This window comes from Alligator sinensis, unplaced genomic scaffold (genome assembly GCF_000455745.1).
Source record: "Alligator sinensis unplaced genomic scaffold, ASM45574v1 scaffold1164_1, whole genome shotgun sequence".
Lineage (NCBI taxonomy): Eukaryota > Metazoa > Chordata > Crocodylia > Alligatoridae > Alligator > Alligator sinensis.
Window position 1 is genome coordinate 373,890 of NW_005842225.1, and position 7,244 is coordinate 381,133.

Genomic DNA, 7,244 nt, shown 5'->3' on the forward strand with positions numbered 1-7,244 from the left:
GGCGAGGAGCCGGCTGGGGGGCGGCAGGCACCGCCGCGCGCTCGGCCTCTTGCTCTTCCCACGTGTTCCACTGAAAGCTGGGGAGTTTGGTGCGGGAAGGCGGCGGGGGCTTTTCTGTTCCTCAGCGCACGTGGGAGCCATTGCTGCCCAGCCTTGAGCCCCTTGTCGCTGTCCTCGCCCCCTCGTCTCTGCTGCATGCTGCTGGACACGCGCCTTTGTCAGAGGGTTACGTTGCAAACCCCTCTTTGCCCTTGTTGTTACGTGTCTGCCTTGGCTGGCATCACTGGTTGTGTTGCATTTCCCTCCATCTCCTCAGCGCCGGGTTTCCTCTGGGTTGTGCCCTTTGCTTTCCCAGCACATCCCGATGCGCATCAGTCACCGCGATTGTCACCGTTCTTCCTCCTCGCTGCAAAGCAGAAAACTGCCCTCTCAGTCTCTTTATCTCCGGCCACTTCAGCCTAATTCTTCCACCGACTTCTAGCTGCTGTCCTTGTGCCCAGAGCTGCTGTCAAACACCTTCTCCTGCTTGGTGATCAGTCATTTCACCCTGCTGATCCCCTTTGTTCTGCAGAGCTGTGAAGCACAGGCTTTATTTCGGTTCGGCTTGCTTTTGTGCAGGAGTGCCATTGTCAGCTGCTGATCAGGAGCCTGTCTGCTCCTGTGTGCTGGTGAGTGTGAAAGGAAAGCTCCATGCAGCCATCAACAGCTTTTGATGTCTGTGTACTAAGCCAGGAGCAGGTTGCTGTACCTTCCCTGTGGAGACTGCCGCCTCTGCAGAGAGCTCCTGCCTGGCATTAATGGATTTGCTGAACTTGGAAGTATTGCCGATCGGGTTGTTTCAATTCCAGTGATTTCAGTCTGCCTCCTTCGGGCCCCTGTAGTTCCAGCTGGAGGAGGGGTTCTTCCTCACCTGTCCTGCCCTGGCTAGTGACGGTGTTAAGCAGCTGTTGGACTGTGGCTTCAAGCACCTGCCTGCCAGCCTGGATAGGTGACACCTGCATGTGCCCCTGGATTATGAGCTTGGGCCATTTGCACCAGCTGTAAAGGGAATGCTGGACAGAAAGAGCGCTGGTCCTGGCCGGATGGAAAGGGGGTGAGGAAGTAACCCACCTCCATGCCACCAGCCTCCCTGCCCACTCTGCTGGATAGGACCCTGGGGAGAAGATATGGTAGGTTGCTTTCTCTGCTTCAGGGCCTCTTGGGAGTTTCCCACTGAAAACGAGTACATCCGAGGCTTGAACTGTGTTGGCAGGTAATGGCTGAGTGTGCAAATCACTGGTCTCCACTGAAGGTCCCATGTTGATCTCAGCTGTTTGCTGTGGGCTCGCAGCCAGAAGTCATTTGTGAGCATGGATTTAAGGCCTGGATTTGGGCCCTGATGCGATCCATCTACCTTGTTCCCTTCAGTCAGCGCTTGTGTACTTGGAAGGCATCTGACGTGGCCATTTTGAAGGCTGCTGGGAGCAGAAACAGACGCCCATCCTGCTTGCAACCGGCCTCTTTCTAATGGGGTTCCTCTGCGCTGCTGCCTGGGACTCAGCCCCTGTTGTGCTGGCACTGTGCAGAGCTTTGTAGCTCCCTGCATCACTCTGCAGAAGAGAAGCGTTCACACCTCTGGAACTGGAGAGGAGAGAGGAAAGAGATCTTTGCAGTCACAACTGCTTGGGCACCGGGGCCAGAGGATGTTGCTGCCAGGGCGGGCTCTCATAGCCACTGCCCAGAGAAGGCACAGGCTCCATCTTCATCTAGGGTTTGACTTCAGTGACTGCCTCTGCAGCAAGGGCCAGGGTCTGAATGGTCTGGGCCATTCCACACGTCTGGCCTCTCTGCATCTGTGTTGGGCTCAGGGAGGTGAAGTGACTTCCCCAAGCCTAGCCTTAAGTCCGTGTAAAGAGCAGAGGTCTGATCCCAGCCCAGCCAAGTCCCCACCCAGTACCTGCCCTACAGCGTGGACAGGCCTGTCTGCAGTGCCTGCTCCACGTCCAGACTCCAGTTAAGCAGCGCCCCCGTCCATTCAAACCAGAGGGCAGGATCCAGTGCACTTTGAGCTGGCCAAGATGAGCTGCCATTGAAGTGTAGTTGGGATGAGGAGTGTTTCACAGCAGAGACCCAAGCAGCCCAGCCATCAAGGCCTCACTGGTGCACAGTGAGCATGGGCATGTAAACATCCCGGGAGTGCTAACAGCTTCCCCATTGATGCCCCAGAATCCAGCTGTTATCTAACAGCATGGATTAACCCCTCCAGAGCCAGGGTGCCGGCCAGCCAAGCTGCATTCTTGCTGCCAGAGTCAGAACCACAGAGCCCTGGTGCCCTGAACAACAGCCTGTCATACGTGAACCCCTTCCTGGTTTGAACGTGCCCTAAGGAAGTTGTATTGTTTGATGAGCTGATGGGGAACGGCATGGCCTGGGTCCTCAGGGCAAATGCAGCTTCTTTGGCACCAGTCCTGAGAGGGCTGCAACTTGCCGGTGGCTGACGTGAGCCCTGGCAGTGAGGCATGGGGCAAGCCCTGGGCTGTTACATTCCAGTAGGGTCACCACAGGGCAGGGGCAGGCTGGAGGGAGGGGGTTTCCCAGCAGAAGTCCCTGGAGCCTCTTCCTCTTGCTGTGGAGCAGGGTGAAGTCTCCGGGATAGGCATCTGGACACCCCACCCCGATCTGCAAATACAACAGGCCACCTGCTTTAGTGACGTGTGGCCCAACCTTTCTGCTGTCACAACCTGTCCTCCCCACCCACTTAGCACGGCCTGTGCCCAGGTGATGGCCTCTCTCCTAAGACAAAGGACAAGACCTAAGCAGGTGGTTTGGGGAAGGGCTGTGAGAGGGAGCCCTGGGCCTCTCCTGCAGCTGTGGGCAGGTTTGCAGCACGGTGCCTCCAGCTACAGGCACTGCTCTCGGCACCGGCTCAGAGCCCAGCACACGTTCCCTGCGTTCTCCGCTCCCCCGCAGGGAGCTGCTGTTTATGAAACTGCTCGCAGCGTGGCTGGCTTGGCAACGGGCTTCCGTCTTCAGCCTGCCCTGGCCTGAGAGAAGGAAAGCCATGTGCAGGCAGGGCTTCCTTCCTCGCTCTGTTCAGGCCGGGGCAGTCCGGCCGAAGCTGCGAGGCTGCACGGGGATTGGCCTAGCAGCGGGATTTTCCAGATGCATTTACATATCGCCCACTGCTCCGCATGCCTTTCTGTTTACCTCACCCTGCACACACAGACGCGCACGCATGCACACACACACAGGCGCGCGCACGCACGCAGCCAGGGCAAGAGACATTTTGAACGAGGGGAAGGCTGCCCCAGTCGTGGGGTTCGCATCTCGGGTCCAGCTGAGCCGGGGGTGAGTCCCACGCCAGGTCAGTGCTTTGCCTGGTGCTGTGAGCGGCAAGTGTGCTGGCAGGGGAGGAGACAGGTGGAGCGAAGGGCACCTTGCATGTTTTCAGAGCCATACACAGGGCTTAGCAAGGATCTGAGCTCCTCATCTGGGCTGGGACCAGCTCCCTGTCACCTGCAGCTAATGGGGACGCATTAGCCGATGTAACAACTCCCCCACGCGGAGGTTTTATATAGCTATAAAAGCCCTTTCTTGTGCAGCCCCCCCAGGGCTTTCCTGTGGAGCAGCACTTATAAGATGAGCTGACGTCTCAATGCTTAGGTGGTGGTTTGAAAATGTACGATGCCGGATGCTACGAGGAAGAGACTGTAATTGTTCACTGGGTTGGGGCTGCGGGCTTGGAACACGGTCTTCCATGGTGTTCGGAGATTCCCGTTGTCACGACCCAGGAGCACAGGGCTGTTTCGAAGTGTCGGGGTGCCCAGTATTTCCAGGCTTTGTGAATATCTTTTATAGCCAGAGCAGCCCCCGCGACTGTCTAGAAAGCACAAGAGCTCCTTCCCTTGTTCTGATTTGAGTTAGCAGCTTGTCTGGCAGTAAACATTAGCCAGGTTGCATTGCATTTGGCTGCTTTACGCAGCAAAGTTCACGGGGACTGTGCTAGCAGGGGCATATGGTGGAGACACGCCAGAATCTTTTCCTTTCTTTTCTTTTCTTTGCTTTTGTGAAAAAGCTGGCACGTGCCAATAGATCTGTAAAGAAACCTCAGTGCACACGGCAAAGCAGGGCATCGCGTTTCAAAGCAGTGTAGAGAAAAAGCCCCTGACAGTGCGTGTTTGAAGTGTGGCTGTGGCTGCTTTTCCTTCCTCTTCTCCAGAACAATCCTGGCGTGCTCTTGCTGGAATCTCTGGATTCTCCTTGGGAAATGCAGCCACCTCTAGGGTAGAACAGAGCAGCTCTTCGGAGATGTACGCAGCCATTTGGGACAGGAGGCAGAGGAGAAATATTCCTCCATCTGAACGGGCAGGGGTGGTTTAGGGAGGGAGCATGCAGTGTGCCACTCCGCATCCAGGTTTTCCCAGGTGCCACACAGTGCTGACCATGAGCCCTTTGGTGACCGCTGTTGAACCGTATCGTTGGGTGCCTTCCCTGGTCTTTAAAGCCCTCGCAGTCCAAACGGAAGGTGGCTTTTGACTCCACAGTGAGTCAAACGCACAGGCTGGGACTGAACAGGGGTGCAGGAGTTTAGCTTGCCACAGGTGAGTTCCTCTGCTCTGAAGAGCTGAGATGTCTGGCCTGAGTGGGAGGCCGGGAGCTGGGGCAGGGGGTCCTGGGTCTGTCTCGCTCGGGTGGGTTCCTGTGTTCGCGCTAGCTCTGGTCCTGAGCTGCTCAGTCAGTTTTGAAGTCCTGCAAAGCAGAAGGAGTTGTGTGCCACACCACCGAGGCTGAGGTTCGGATGAATTTCCTCACCCCGCAGGCCCTGTTTCCCCTGCCTGTGCCTTGGCTTCCCCATCTGTGAAATGGGGAGAATAGTTGTTGCCTGCCTTGCCACGGTGATTTTGAGCAGAGTGGTGAAGGTGGCAAACGTTGCCTGCGCGGTCTGCATCGTTCTCAGGTAAATGGCTAAGCCTAGGTCGTGTTCAGCTGCAGCGGTGCTGGGGTGCTGCTGAGAGTAACGGCCTGCTGTGCATTTTTCTAGAGCTCTTCATCAGAAATGCCTTCCATAGATGTAGTGTTGGGGGATGCCCTGAAGCCTCGAGTCCTTTGTCCATGGAAATGGTGGTTGTCCAGATCACCACCAAACATCCGCTGCCCCACCACTCAGCCCTTACCACATGGTTAGACTCCCTGGGACAACGGAGCAAGAGAGTGCAGTCAATGCCAGCAGTGCGGTGGCTTGTGCGGACCACTCAATGCTGTTTGAATTCCTTCTTCACCGTCCCAGCCCTGTCCGGACGCCCTCCCTGCCCCTGGGGTTGGGCTCAGTGACTCTTGCTACGTGACACGATGCACCCTTCTCCCCCACCACGGACCTGCAGGTGGGTCTAGGACGTGACGGGGCACGCACAAGCACAGATGTGAGTCACAGGAGGGGTGAGTTGGAGGGCGAAGTGTTCCTGTGCGGCGGGATCCTGAGGAGCTGGGGAACATGTTTCCTCTGACTGGTTCAGATCAGGACTGAGCAGGTGCCAAGTTCTTCCCGCTCTGGCTCTCACAGGCCCTTCTCAAGTCCAGCCCTGTGAGCTTCCTGCGCTGGCCACCTTCCTTCGGTAGGTGCCTCTCCAAGGCAGGAAGGCATCTTGAAGCCTGGCTTCTGCTTTCTCTGCGGCAGAACACTTTAACGTCCCGTCACTGACCTCAGAGGGGCTTTTCTTCGACAGCTGAATGTTAAAAGCGAACTTGAATGGGAAATTGCAGAACAACAAATCATCCACAGGCTGGACTCTGTTAAATGTGGTCTAAACCGAGACCGCGGCTTCTTATCCCATGACCTAGATTAGCTTTACTGAACCCTGCGACCCTCCATGGGTTACCTGCTTTGTTTTTCTCTCTCCTACCCATCTTGCGTCTCTCAGCAGTGCCCCTCCTTCCTCCCCTACTCTTTCAGTCACTGCTTTCTGTTTAGCAGCTCTGCTTCCAGCGACCCCATTCACAGCATCTGATGAAGTCGGCCTGCTGCTTACGAAAGCTTATGCTGGACAGCTCTGATTTGCTTAGTCTAAAAGGTGCAAATCTACCCACCTTCTGCCCATGCTCTCCCATCACAGTTGCAATTTGGCTTTAGCTCTGAGGAAGGATGAGATGTTCCAGTCCACCAGAATGACCTGATTTTTGATGCAGTTGTAAGATGGTCAGAAAGGTTTCCCCTTCCAGATGTAAAGCAAAATATTGCAATTAACTTATCCCCCATGGGGACTGCTTGCCCATTCAGAGGGGAAATACTGTGGAAAAGCGATTTCTCGGTGCAAATGAGTGACCTCCACGGCTCTTGGACATGCTCTGCACTCAATTCATGTGTTCTTGCAAGTGGATGCAATTAAAAACATGGCTTTCATTTGGATTGGTAACAGCTCTCAGCAGGGATGCGCTGATTTTAGCCCGGTGCACAGAAGTTGCATAATGTTTGGAAGGCAGTATAAAAACCTCGACCAAATAAACGGGCTGAATAGAGACCAGGGCAAAACCTGCCAGCCCAGTCAGTAATAATGCATTGATTGTATTGATCGTTTTTATAGTATATTGTCAACGTGCGTTGTACCCGCTCTTTGGTACCTTTGTAGGTATTTGGCATTTCACAAGCATTTCTTCAATGTAGGTCTGAACACATGGTATAGAAGTCTGTCAAGAGCCCCCAGCCTCTTGTAGCTCGAGTGCACAGTGTTCTTCAGTCATTCAGAATCCAGTATCCTCCAGCTCGCTGCAGTTCTTTATCGAGCGGAGAAGGTGTGAAATTGCCTCGTAGATCTGGTGTCTGTGAAGCTGGCCTCACGTTTGGCCTTGCCTGAGAAGGATTCCCTGCCTTGCGTCCTCAAGCCAGCTGTCACCAGAAGGAGGCCTTTCAGTCTCCATCCAACAGGAATTTGTAACCTGGAAAGAAACCTGGGCAATGCTCCTGGACCAGTTCATGCAGAAGTTTGTGATTTTTATCATGAAAACACCGACTACAAGCGAAGCAAATTTTGTTCCATCCTGTTGGCAAAAAGATGACCCCGCTCCCATCCTCCATACTGTCTGCCCAGCACCTGCAGTCAGCCCTGTTTGGCACGATGTCTTCGGCACAGCAAGTGCCAGAGCACCGCACAGCATTGGAGGCATCACCGGAGAACGTAGGGGTGGAGGAAAGAGCACACACAGCTGAGAGGTGTTTCATAGTTTCATAGTCGCTAGGGTCAGGAGGGACCTGAACAGATCATCTCGCCTGA

At 55.0% G+C, this 7,244-nt stretch overlaps 1 protein-coding gene across 4 annotated transcripts in view; it reads left to right on the forward strand.

The window, feature by feature from the left end:
* The first annotated feature begins 3,173 nt into the window (after nucleotides 1-3,173).
* TRAF7 (TNF receptor associated factor 7) overlaps nucleotides 3,174-7,244 on the forward strand; it is a 32,135-nt gene continuing 28,064 nt past the window's right edge. Inside the window, exon 1 of one of the 4 annotated variants that reach the window (XM_006027113.3) lies at nucleotides 3,174-3,327. The gene's annotated coding sequence lies outside the window, so the exon portion shown is untranslated. Of the gene's footprint in view, nucleotides 3,344-7,244 lie in introns of all 4 variants that reach the window. The other 3 variants (XM_025208237.1, XM_025208238.1, XM_025208236.1) reach the window with 3 other exon arrangements.